The sequence below is a fragment of the Pelodiscus sinensis genome, chromosome 4 (assembly GCF_049634645.1).
Source record: "Pelodiscus sinensis isolate JC-2024 chromosome 4, ASM4963464v1, whole genome shotgun sequence".
In the NCBI taxonomy this organism is placed as follows: Eukaryota; Metazoa; Chordata; order Testudines; family Trionychidae; genus Pelodiscus; species Pelodiscus sinensis.
Genome location: NC_134714.1, coordinates 23,034,604 through 23,046,476, shown reverse-complemented (window position 1 = coordinate 23,046,476; position 11,873 = coordinate 23,034,604).

The following is an 11,873-nucleotide window of genomic DNA, read 5'->3' as shown; positions in this document are numbered from 1 at the left end:
TGGACAGAGTAAAACAGAGTCAGATACAGTCAGATATCCAGTGCGAAAATCTTTGAGATGAAATAGATTGTCCTTTGTTACGGTTTGCTATGGAAATGAATAATCTAGGAGAATACCTAAAGTGCTTAGTACGATGTAATTAAAAAGAAAGTGCTCTACGCAGGTCTAGTGTATGCATTTTTTACTCAAAGGAGTTAGCATGAGGTTTGGGGAAAAACGTGGCTAGGTTTATCACTTGATTGAGATGGAAGGATGATCATATCTTAGGGAGGAATCGGGGGTGGGTGCAAAACATCACTTTGCCTTTGAAAAAGGTAGTGTATATTCCACGAATGCTGAGATTTCTCCTACCTGTCTGGCTGAAGTGATGGCTATGAGAGAGGCTGTTTTTGTAGATAAGTGCAGTAACGAATTGGTAGCCATTGGTTCAAATGTAAGGCATGTAAGTGCATTTAAGACCAGATACAGGACCCAAGGCTCCTCAGGTAGAACCATCTCTGGGTAAAGTGCTTGTAAACTTTGCAGGAATCTCTTAGTGAGAGGATGTGCAAAAATTGAGGAGTCATCTATCTTGAGTTGAAATGTTGTTATAGCAGCCAGATGGACCTTGACAGAACTAGTAGCAAGGCCTGATTATTTAAAGCACAGCAGGTAGTCAAGGATAATGGGTACAGGGGCTGTAGACAGAGTGACCCGATGGTCTAAATACCATATGGTAAACCCCTTCCATTTTTGACAGTATGTCTTGCGGGTGCTCTGATCTCTGCTATGCAGTAAGAGGCATTGTACCTACTGTGAAAATTCTAATTCTTGCTCAGAGAACCATCTAGGAACCACACTTTGAGGTGTAATGTGCAGACTGGGGTGACTGGTCTGAGTTCCTGGTTGGAAGAGAAGATCCAGGGTGTGAGGGAATGGTATTGAAGCTGTGCAGGACATCCTTGTCAAGAATGGGAACCAAAGTTAGCATGATCATAAAGGGGCTGTGAGAATCAGTCATGTATTGTCTGTTCTTGTCTTGTGTACAACTTTGTTCATTAGAGGCATGGGAGGGAAAGCGTAGTGGAGATGAGATGACCAGCTGAGTAGGAAGGCATCACCCATGGAGCCCTTCCCCTATACCCGCTCTGGGACAAAAGTGATGGCACTTTTTGTTGAATTAAGTGGTGGAAAGATCTATAGTGGGGTGACCATATAGGTGAAAAATTCGTGATAGAACACCTGGGTTGATCTGCCACTCGTGATTGGTGGGGAGAGCCCTGCTGAGTGCATCGGCCATAGTATTGAGAGTGCCTGGAAGATGGAAAGGGATCATTTTAATACTGTGCCTTAGGCACCAGTTCCAAAACATCACAGACTCCATACACAGGGCATGTGATTGGGTCCCACCCTAACAATTTATATAAAACATATCTGGAACATTGTTGGTATATAGCCTAATATGATTATTGACAATAAAAGAAAGGAATCACTCACATGCATATCTTACTGCACAAAGTTTCAGAACATGTATGAGAATGTTTCTTTGTGTTATATCATAAACCCTGAGCTGTGTGGTGTTGGAGATGTGCGCCCCCCCCCCCCCCATGGGAAAAGCATGTGTCATCATGGAAATGGATGGTTCTAGTGCGAGAAATGGGACTCCCGAGCATAGGTTCCATTGAATTGTCCACCAGTGGATGGATTGTTTTACTGTTAGAAGGAGCAACAGGGATTTTGATAGAGGGTGAACGTTGGGTTTGTACAAGTGTCTGAGACAACCTTGCAGATACCTCATGTACAGGCATGCATTGTTCACAACAAAATTGCATGTGGCCATCTGGCCCAGAAGCTGCTGGCACTTTTGAGCCATTACTTTGGGGGCTGCCTGCAAGTTTTGTATCAGCTGCCCTATCTTGTGGAAGTGCTCTGTGGGGAATGAGGCAATGGCTCACATAGCATCTAGTTAACTGAATTTTCTGGGTGGAGTGCAATGTTGATTTCAGTTTGTTTATTTGTAGACCAAGGTTTTGTCTACACTGCTGGCTTTGCCAGTAGAGCCTATGCAAATGAAGCATGGTTTAGCATTTTGCCACACTTCCTTTGCATAATTTATTCAAGCCTCTCCTAGAGAGGCATAAGGATCTTGTGCAAAACAGGTTTTTTGTGCAAAAAAAAAAGTTGTTGTGCAAAAACCCCTTGCACAAAAACAGCTTGAATAAATTATACAAATGCAGCACGGCAAAATGCTAATCCGTGCTTCATTTGTATAGGCTCTGCTGGCAAAGCCGGCAGTGTAGACATAGCCCAAGGGATTGGAAGACATGCTTAGTGACAGACGTACTGCTATGCGAGTTGAGTTTGGAGCATACTTTGAAGAGGCAGCCATCCAGGTAAGAATCCTGGCACTTTCAAGAACACTATTGAGGCAGTGGAAAGGTCAAATGGTAGGACCTTGTACTGGTAGTGTTGGGAACCTAAAACAAAGCGAAGAAAATGTCTATGAACTGGGTGGATGGAAATGTGAAAATATACATTTTGCAAGTTCAGGGACAAAAACTAGTCACCCTGTATCAACGCTGAGATAATTGTAGCAAGTGTCACCATCTTATTCTGTTTTCTTACAAATTTGTTCAGTGCTCTTAAATATAGAATGGGTTGCCATCCTCTCAGCTTCTTCAACATCAGGAAATAGTGGGAATAAAAATCCTTCCCCATGAAGTGCTGAGGAACTCTCTCTATTGTTCCTAGATGTAGGAAGTGTTTCACCTCCTGTTGGAGAAGAGTCTTGTGAGAGTGGTCCCTGAAGAGGGATGGAGTAGGGGAATGAGAAAGGGATACAGACATGAAAGGAATAGTGTATCCATGCTTAATTATTTTGAGCAACCATCTATCCAATGGTTTTTTTGCCAATTTTTATAGAATGGAAGAAGATGGTGCTGGAAGAGCTTGTGAGACAATGGTGGTGTTGGAATAGGAGAGAGGCTCTTTTGACTTTCGAGCTGTTGTTCAAATTTGCTTGTTGGGCTGCTACAGTTGTTGCATGTTATTAGAAGGTGGACGTCATTGTTGGGACCTATTTCTATTACAATGTTGTTGCTGTAGTTCCTGTCCAGGAAAATTATAGGTATACTGAAGGCATTGTGGTCTGGAATAAGGATGATACCTGAACTATCATCTTCTAGGTGCTGGACTGTGAATACCGAGTGATCTGAGGGTTGCTCTGGAATCTTTAATTGAGTGCAACACATCATTGGTATTGGCAGCAAAGAGCTTCTCACCACCAAATGGGAGATCTTCTACAGTGGACTGGATTTTCCTGGAAAAAGAGGCTGAATTGAGACAAAAGGCTCGGCTCATGACCACTGCAGTTGCTGTCGAATATGTGGCTGTATCAGCAGCATCTAAGGCTGTTTGTAGGGCTATCCTAGAAATTGTGTGTCTTTCTGCTATCATGGCTTTAAATTGTTGTTTCTTAGCTTCTGGAATGTCTGAAATGAAATTGAATCTAGAGTAGATTCTGTGATCATATTTGCTCAACAGCGCTGCATAGTTTGTCACTCGAAGTTGGAATATGGAAGACATATAAACCTTATGGCCGAGCAAATCCAATCTCTTGCTATCCCCATCTGAGTGTGTGGATCTAAACCTCTGCTGCTTACTTTTCTGATGAGCAGCCTCCACCACAAGTGAATTTGGTGCAGGATACGAGAAAAGAAATTTGGATCCCTTATGTAGGACATAGTACTTTTTGTCTGCTCTTTTGCACGTGGGGATAGTAGTGACAGGTGTTTAACAAATAGTTTTAGCAGGCTCCATAATTGTGGCATTAGTGGGTAACGCTATTTTGGACGACATGAAGAATGTCTATCAGTTCATGTTGGTTCTCAGCTACCTCCTGCAGTGGGAAGCTCAGTTCTTGATGAGACGTGCTTGAACAGGTCCTGGAAATGGGAGAAGTTGTCAGTTGGAGGAAGAGGTGTGACTGCTTCACCTGGCAATGAAGATTCATTAGTGTCAGATGACATATCAGGGGATGGGTCACTGGCTGTCCTCAGTGGCTTTCTGATGCTACAGAGGCGATTATGGTGGAGGAGACTGTTGGGATACAGTATGGCTCTTCTTTGCATTATGATATCTATGTCATGACTGCCAGGGCCTCCAATATTGCCTGTATGCATATGGCATCAGAGGTGGCATCCAAGGGTTACCATATCAGGGTGGCATCTCCCTATGCTTAGCATATAGTGGATGGATTCTGGCAGAATAAACAGAGTGGTCTGTCAGAGGGGAGTTGTGCAGAGAAAACACAACATCAACATCCTCATCCAAATCACAAGAGAATCTCTCTGCAGAGAAAGTTGGTTGTGGTGCCAGGGAGCCCAGGGAATGATCAATGCTGAGAAAAGGTGAATTAAAGGAGGATGATACCATCAGGTCTCTATGTTGTCTGTACTGTTTAGCTGGAGTTGACGGTGCTCTGGTTGGCTGCACCAAGGCAATTTGCGATGCTGGATGGATTCTCAGTGCCAAGAGCACTGGTGATGTGGTCAGTGCCATTACGGTACCGGCTGATGGCATGGGGCTGTAATCGGCACCATGGTTGGATGAGGTGCCAGTAGAATGTTGTTGTTGTCGGGTGGTGCCGCATGACGAGAGGCGGGCAACTTGAAGCTTGTAACCTCAGTGAGGGATTTTGAAGAACCCAACCTCGTCACAGTGCTGGCAGTGCCAAATTCATCCGGTGCATCGTATGTGCTAAGACATGGAGGCACCACTGTATTTGGCACTACAGGAATTGGTGAGTGCCTTTTGGGAGCCATGGCATCCTGAAATAAAGAAGAAGCCTTCTTTTTTGCAGTCTGAGGCAAGATGTAGAGATTTTTCTAAAAGTATCAGCTTCAGCCATAAGTCTCGATCTCGGCGAGCTCTAGGTTTTAATTTCGCACAGTGCGGGCATTTCTGTGACACATGGGCTTCCCCAAAGCAGTGGACACACTGTGTATGTCCATCAGACATTGGGATGGTGTAATTGCAGGAGGAACAATACTTAAATCCCAATGAAGTGGGTATAATTATAAGCGTCTAATTAATTAAGAGGAATTGGAGGGAAAAAATGTTTTTAAATGATGGACTATTAACTTCTAACTCTAAACTAACTATGAACTAACTAAACAGATAACAAACAGGGTTGAAAGAGGGCTGCTTATCTAATAATGTGGAATGAGGTAAGGAACACTGCAGAGCTCTGTCTCTGGCCGGAGGCAGTAGAAAAGGAACTGAGGGAAGGAGAAGGCTCACGCATGCACGACGCCTGCACAGTAGGAGCACACAGCTGGAGGCATGCACATGCACGGCCCCAGGGACACTGCTCTGAAGACTCTGATCGTTGGTGCTGCAGTGGCAGTGCACTGACCTGATGTGGAGCACCCACAGGGACATCTCTCTTGAAGAAGCATAGTTATTCAGATTTGCATTCACAAAAGAGAGACAGAGAGAGAGAGAAACCCAAATACTCATCCACACAAATAGTCACATTTTTCAAGTCAGCTTCCAAATGTATGAGTCCAAGTTTGTGTTTCTAACTGCAGGATACTACTAGCTGCATAGTTAACATACAGCTCTGACCAGCACACCAAGCTAGAGTTTCCATCTGCAAATGGCTCTCTGAAGCTCGTAACTTCAATGAAGAGCAACAACAGAAAGGAAAGTTGCTGCATCTCTGAAAATGAAACTCAAAGTCTAGCGTATGCATTCAGGGTACTTTTCAATGTACTTAAAGTAAATTAGAAATACTTCTTTTCCTTATGAGGAAATACTGCTAGCAAATATTATTGTTAGTAAATATCCCAAACCACAAGGGGGGTTGCATTATCCCATCTGTGCTAATTCTGAACAGCATGAACATAATACACACCACAGCCTCTTTGCCAAAAATAGTTTTGGTCTCTCTGCCTGGGTCTGTGCTGTTCTCACTTGAAAGAGACAGCAAGACCTACTGCTGATTTAAGGCGTGTAGGGGCTAGACACCATGAGATGGTGCAAAATGCTGAACATAGTCAGATCTGTCATAATCAGGGCACCCAGCCTACACAACTTGACACTGGGCTTGTTTCCATAATTGCAGCTATTCTGTGTGTGGTATATGTGCTAATATTTTGAGTCATGTGCTAATATTGTGACTACTGATGCAAAGTATTTTCATATTGGAATCAGGGTATATTGTCTTTGGTGAAGCTACCCATCTGGAAGTTTCAGACTTTGTGCATTTCTACACATCAAATGTTTCTGGTTTTAAAAAAATGTTCATGTGTATTTTGAATATAAAATAGTTATGTAAATACTTGTCAAGTGCTAAATAACAAAACAAAAATAAGCTTTTGGGCCTGTTTATTCTAACAGTTTCATTATTTACAGATAGGGGAACAGATTGTCAAGCAGTAGTCAAATACCCACCACCTAAAGGGTTTGCAATAGAAGGATTACCATCTCTGCAATATGCAAGGGGGAACAATGCATTTAATGTATAACAATACGGCAAATAATTTTCTGACCAACAACAGCAGAGACCACTCCAATGGTTTTCACATACTTCACCTTGGAAGAGTATAGATTTTTCCTTAACAGCAAGTAAATCAAATTCTCTTTAAAAAATGTTTGGGAAGAAGGATAACCAATAGCTGAGAGGAAGTTACTTTTAACTAGTTGAATAAGATATGGGCTGAGAAGATGTTCAAATCCAAACCTTAGCTTAGTTGAGAGCTAAGGTTTGAGTTAGACAACACCAAAATCTTGCATGCTGCTCTTTCAAGATTTCAGCCGCAATAGTTAGAAGTTTGTTGCAATCAACTGTTTCCATCTTTCTGGGTTTATACAAGATTTATTGTGTAACCAAAGGACAACTTGACAATAGATTCCTTTTTATCTGAATCTATCCCAGAATCAAAACAGTAGCTGCAGGCTCAGATTGGAAATATCAGATTCAAATCCTCCTAAATTTGGAATGGCTTCTCACATTTGGCTATTCAATTTTAGCCTCTCTTTCATTGTAATTGTTCTTATCAATTAAAATTAAGCCTTTGCAAGACAAAATAAAAAAAATTACAGCTTTTTACTCAAAAATGCACATAATGCTTAGAACTGGGCACAGCTCTAAACTTCAGTGCCAATCAAACAGAGTCTTGGATTGAAGGCTGATACAGCCAGCATGCTGTTAGAACTCCCTCTACCCCAGCAGGCTTCCCTTAAGACTTGTCTACACTATGCCAGGAATCAACACTGCAAAGATCAATCCACCGGTTGTTGATTTATCACATCGGCTTAGATGTGATAAATAGATCTCTGAATGCTCTCCCCTCGACTCCAGTACTCCACCAGGACGAGAAGAGTAACTCGTGTCAATAGGAGAGCAGCTCCCACTGACCTTACCGCACATGACGCCACAATAAGTATATCGACTTCAGCTACACTATTTGCATAGCTGAAAGCAAATAGATTAGAACAACAGTGGGGGTTAGTGTTCAGAAGGCCTTATTCACTCAGCAAGTCCTGCCCACTCCCAAACACATCTGAGGGAAGTGGGCGTGCTGGAACGGGGAGATGAAGTTGCAGGAGGTATGGTTTACTTCCAAATGCTGCAAACCAAACTGCAGGATGCAAGTCACTCTGTGGAACTTGAAACACTCAGGCTATGTCTACACTGGCAGCTTCTTGCGCAAGAACTGTTTTGTGGAAGAGTTCTTGCGCAAAAAGTCTTCCACAAGAGCGCGTCTACACTGGCATGTGCTTTTGTGCAAGAGATGTCCTTTTGTGCAAGAGCATCTATGGCCATGTGGATGCTGTCTTGCACAAGAAAGCTCTGATGGCCATTTCTTGTGCAAGAAATTCATGTTGCCTGTCTACACTGACCTCTTGCCCAAGAGCTCTTGCACAAGAGGGCTTATTCCTCATGGGGAGAGGAATAACTGTTCCGGAAGAAACCCTGTTTTCCTATGCATGTGCAGTATAGACACCCGGCAAGTTTTTGCGCAAAAACAGTTGTTCTTGCGCAAGAAGCTGCCAGTGTAGATGTAGCCTCAGGGTTCAGGCAAGCCAAATTATCACCTCCATTACATGTGGGTAAGCAGATAAGGCCTTCACATTTATATTTATTTTTAGACACATAAAATGTGTGCAACACATTTCTCTAGGAGCCTCTTCACAACACATTGGAAGAATAGCACAATAAACAATCAAGTCAACGCAACGTCAGTTAATGGACTCAACCCCAAGCCTGGTTTAAAGGACTCATTTAAAATGCTACTTGGGGGGAATATCCTAACCCTTTCTGAATCACACTGTTGGCAAAATGGTGAGCAAAGAGATGGGCCTGTCAGTATGTGCTGGAGATTAACAGTCTCAGACCTGTTCAGATCATCAAGTTAATTCAATAACTGAGGACCCTGCACTAAGAATGACCTGCTAGCAAAGCTCTAATGGTTAGACCTTAAAGCTGATAGTTCAGGTATCCCAGCAGATCTCAGCTGCTAGGGAAGGACATAAAGACCATTATTCCATTGACAGAGCCATGTAGATTAGTTTACGCGAAAAAGGGAAATGAAGCGGCAATTTAAATAATCGCCGCTTCACTTAAATCAAAATGGCCGCCGCGCTGCGCTGATCAGCTGATTGTCAGCACAGCGCGGCAGTCTAGACGGGGATCTGCCGACCTCAGAACCCTTCATCAGCAGATCCTGTAAGCCTCGTTTCACGAGACATAAGGATCTGCTGACGCAGGGTTGGCAGATCCCCGTCTAGACTGCCGCGCTGTGCCGACAATCAGCTGATCAGCGCAGCGCGGTGGCCATTTTGATTTAAACGAAGCCGCGATTATTTAAATCGCAGTTTCATTTCCCTTTGCCGTCCTGCCTAATCTACATGGCTCCGTCAAAAGAGCCATGTAGTCTAGACACAACCTGAGAGCTTGTCCACAGATCAAAGTAATGTGTTCTATGGGGGTGATTTATAAACTGTACTAATGTGTTACAACATTAATTACTCTGTGTATACTCTGCTGGTCAAGGGGCCAACAGAATTTCTGGGCTCCGGGCCAGATAGGGAGGCGGACTCTCAGGCAAAAGGGGCAGGGCCAGAGCAAGCCTCACCCCTGCCAGTACTTTAGCGCTGCCTGGAGCGCATCACCCGGGGTTCTGGACTGTGCTATGCAGGGCTCCGGCGATGATTTAAAAAGCCCATAGCTACAGCCACCACTGCCAAAATAATCGCAGATGGGAGCCCTGGGCCCTTTCAAATAGACACACACTGGGGCAGTTGCTCCCTTTATCCTCCTCCATCGGCAGGCCTGCTGCTGGTGTGCTTTAATGTAATATCATTTGAAACAGTCCCCAGGCTTCCAGCCATGTCTACGTTACACCAACCTGGAGTGTCTAGAGCCATGTATTCACTTGCTTATTCAGAATTACACACACACACACACACACACACACACACACACACACACACACAGAGTGTATTTAGCGTGCCTCCAAAGTCTTATATTCTGCTTCGGAGTTTAGTTCACTTGAGCAGCTGGCCACATGGAAGCAAAGGGGTTAATGAAATGATGAATTTTATGTTAAATTTATTCTTGAAAGCTCTGCCACAAATTACACTGTGGTATTTTTCTCCTGCAGATTGCTAGCCAAGAGGCATAAAGGTAACTGTGTTTATATTTCCCATATGTTAAACTACATCTCACTTCAGACCATATGATTTGGCTTTAAGGCAGCATCACATCAGCTAAATCATAAATGTGTTCAATATTAAAACTGTATATCATGCAAAATAAAAGAGAGCTTTGTTTGCTACTTCAATATGTACAATAGTTATTTTATAGGGTGATTTTTAGTAGGGGGGAAGAGGGTTTAGTTTGCTCTTACAGCCAAACGGACATAAGAATCCTTCCTTTCACCCCATTACTCTAAGGAAGGATATCTGCCACTGCCAAAGAGGCACTTAATGGCTGTGACTTAGTGGTTTGGGCAAGGATTTCACTCACTTTTTCATTGCTGGCAGTATTTGCCAATCCAAACACATTAAAATACTACAGTATTCTACAGTGATTGCCCCACAACACTAGAGAATCTGTAATATAGCCTGCACCATTTAGAATCATTATTTGCAGTGCTTTTTTTCCAAAGGAAGAGTCATCCCATTACAGATTAAAGGCTGGCTTGCACATGCCCTGCCTGATTTAGGCAGCTCTGGTAACGCTACCATGCTCGGGCTGACACTATCAGCAAACAACATCATATAACATATAATCTCAATCATGCAGAACACAATGCTATTCACAGCCTCAAAAACAATTCTAATGTCATAATCAAAGAGGCTGATAAAGGGGTCACTGTAGTCATCATGAACAGAACCGATTATGAACAGAAAGCGACCAGACAACTCACCAACACCAGATTCTACAAGCCTCTCTCCTGTGATCCCACTAAAGAATACCAAAAAAACCTGAATCAACTGCTCATTATGCTCCCTGATATTGCTCAGGACCAAATTTATACTAACACCCTCCCTAATCCCGGAACAGGAGTTTTCTATCTGCGGGTATGACTTCAAACTAGGGTGGCTAATGTAGTCATTCAAACTTGCAAATGAAGCCCGGGATTTAAATATCTGCAATGAGGAGTAACGGCAGTTCGAATTAAGAGTGTTAATTCGATCTACCTAGCACGTGCCGCACGTAGCTGCAGGCAGGTAGTTTGAGCTACCAGGTATTTAAAAATGGCGGCGCCTGGAAACATGCAAATGAAGCCCGGGATATTTAAATCCCGGGCTTCATTTGAAAGTTCGAATGACTACATTAGCCACCCTAATTCGAATTAGGGTGGCTAGTGTAGCCATACCCTGCTACCCAAGACACACAAACCTGGAAATCCTGGACAACCCATCATCTCAAGCATTGGCACAGTCACAATAGGATTATCTGGCTATATTGACTCTCTCCTCTGACCGTATGCTACTAGCACTGCTAGTTATCTTGGAGACACCACCAACTTCCTGAGGAAACTACAAAACATCAGTAATCTTCTTGAAAACACCATCCTAGTCACCATGGACGAAGAAGTTCTTTACATCAACATTCTACATGAAGACGGATTACAGGCTAACAGGAACACCATTCCCGATGACTCCACTGCACACCTGGTTACACAGCTCTGCAACTTTGTCCTCACCCACCACTACTTCAGATTTGGAGACAATTTTTATCTTCAAGTCAGTGGCACAGCCACGGGCACCTGCATGGCCCCACAATATGCCAACAATTTAATGGCTGACCTTGAACAGCGTTTCCTCAGCTCTCACTCCTTTCCACCCTTACTTTATTTATACTACATTGATGACATCGTCATCATATGGACCCACAGGAAAGAGACCCTTGAAGAATTTCACAGGGATTTTAACAACTTCCACCCCACCATCAACCTCAGCCTGGATTAATCCACATGAGATATCCACTTCCTTGACACTACAGTACAATTAAATGATGGACAAATTTCCACCACTTTATACTGGAAACCTACCAACTGCTACACTTACCTTCATGCCTCTAGCTTCCATCCCAGATACATTTCTCAACCTATTGTATACAGCCAAGCACTAAGATACAACCGGATTTGCTCCAATCCCACAAACGGACAAACACCTACAGGATCTTTATAGGGCATTCTTAAAAATGAAATACCCACCCGGAGAAGTGAAAAAACAGATCGATAGAGCCAAAAGAGTACCCATGAACTAAGAACGTAAGAACGGCCGTACTGGGTCAGACCAAGGACCTTCTAGCCCAGTATCCTGTCTACCGACAGTGGCCAGTACCAGGTGCCCCAGAGAGGGTGGACCGAAGA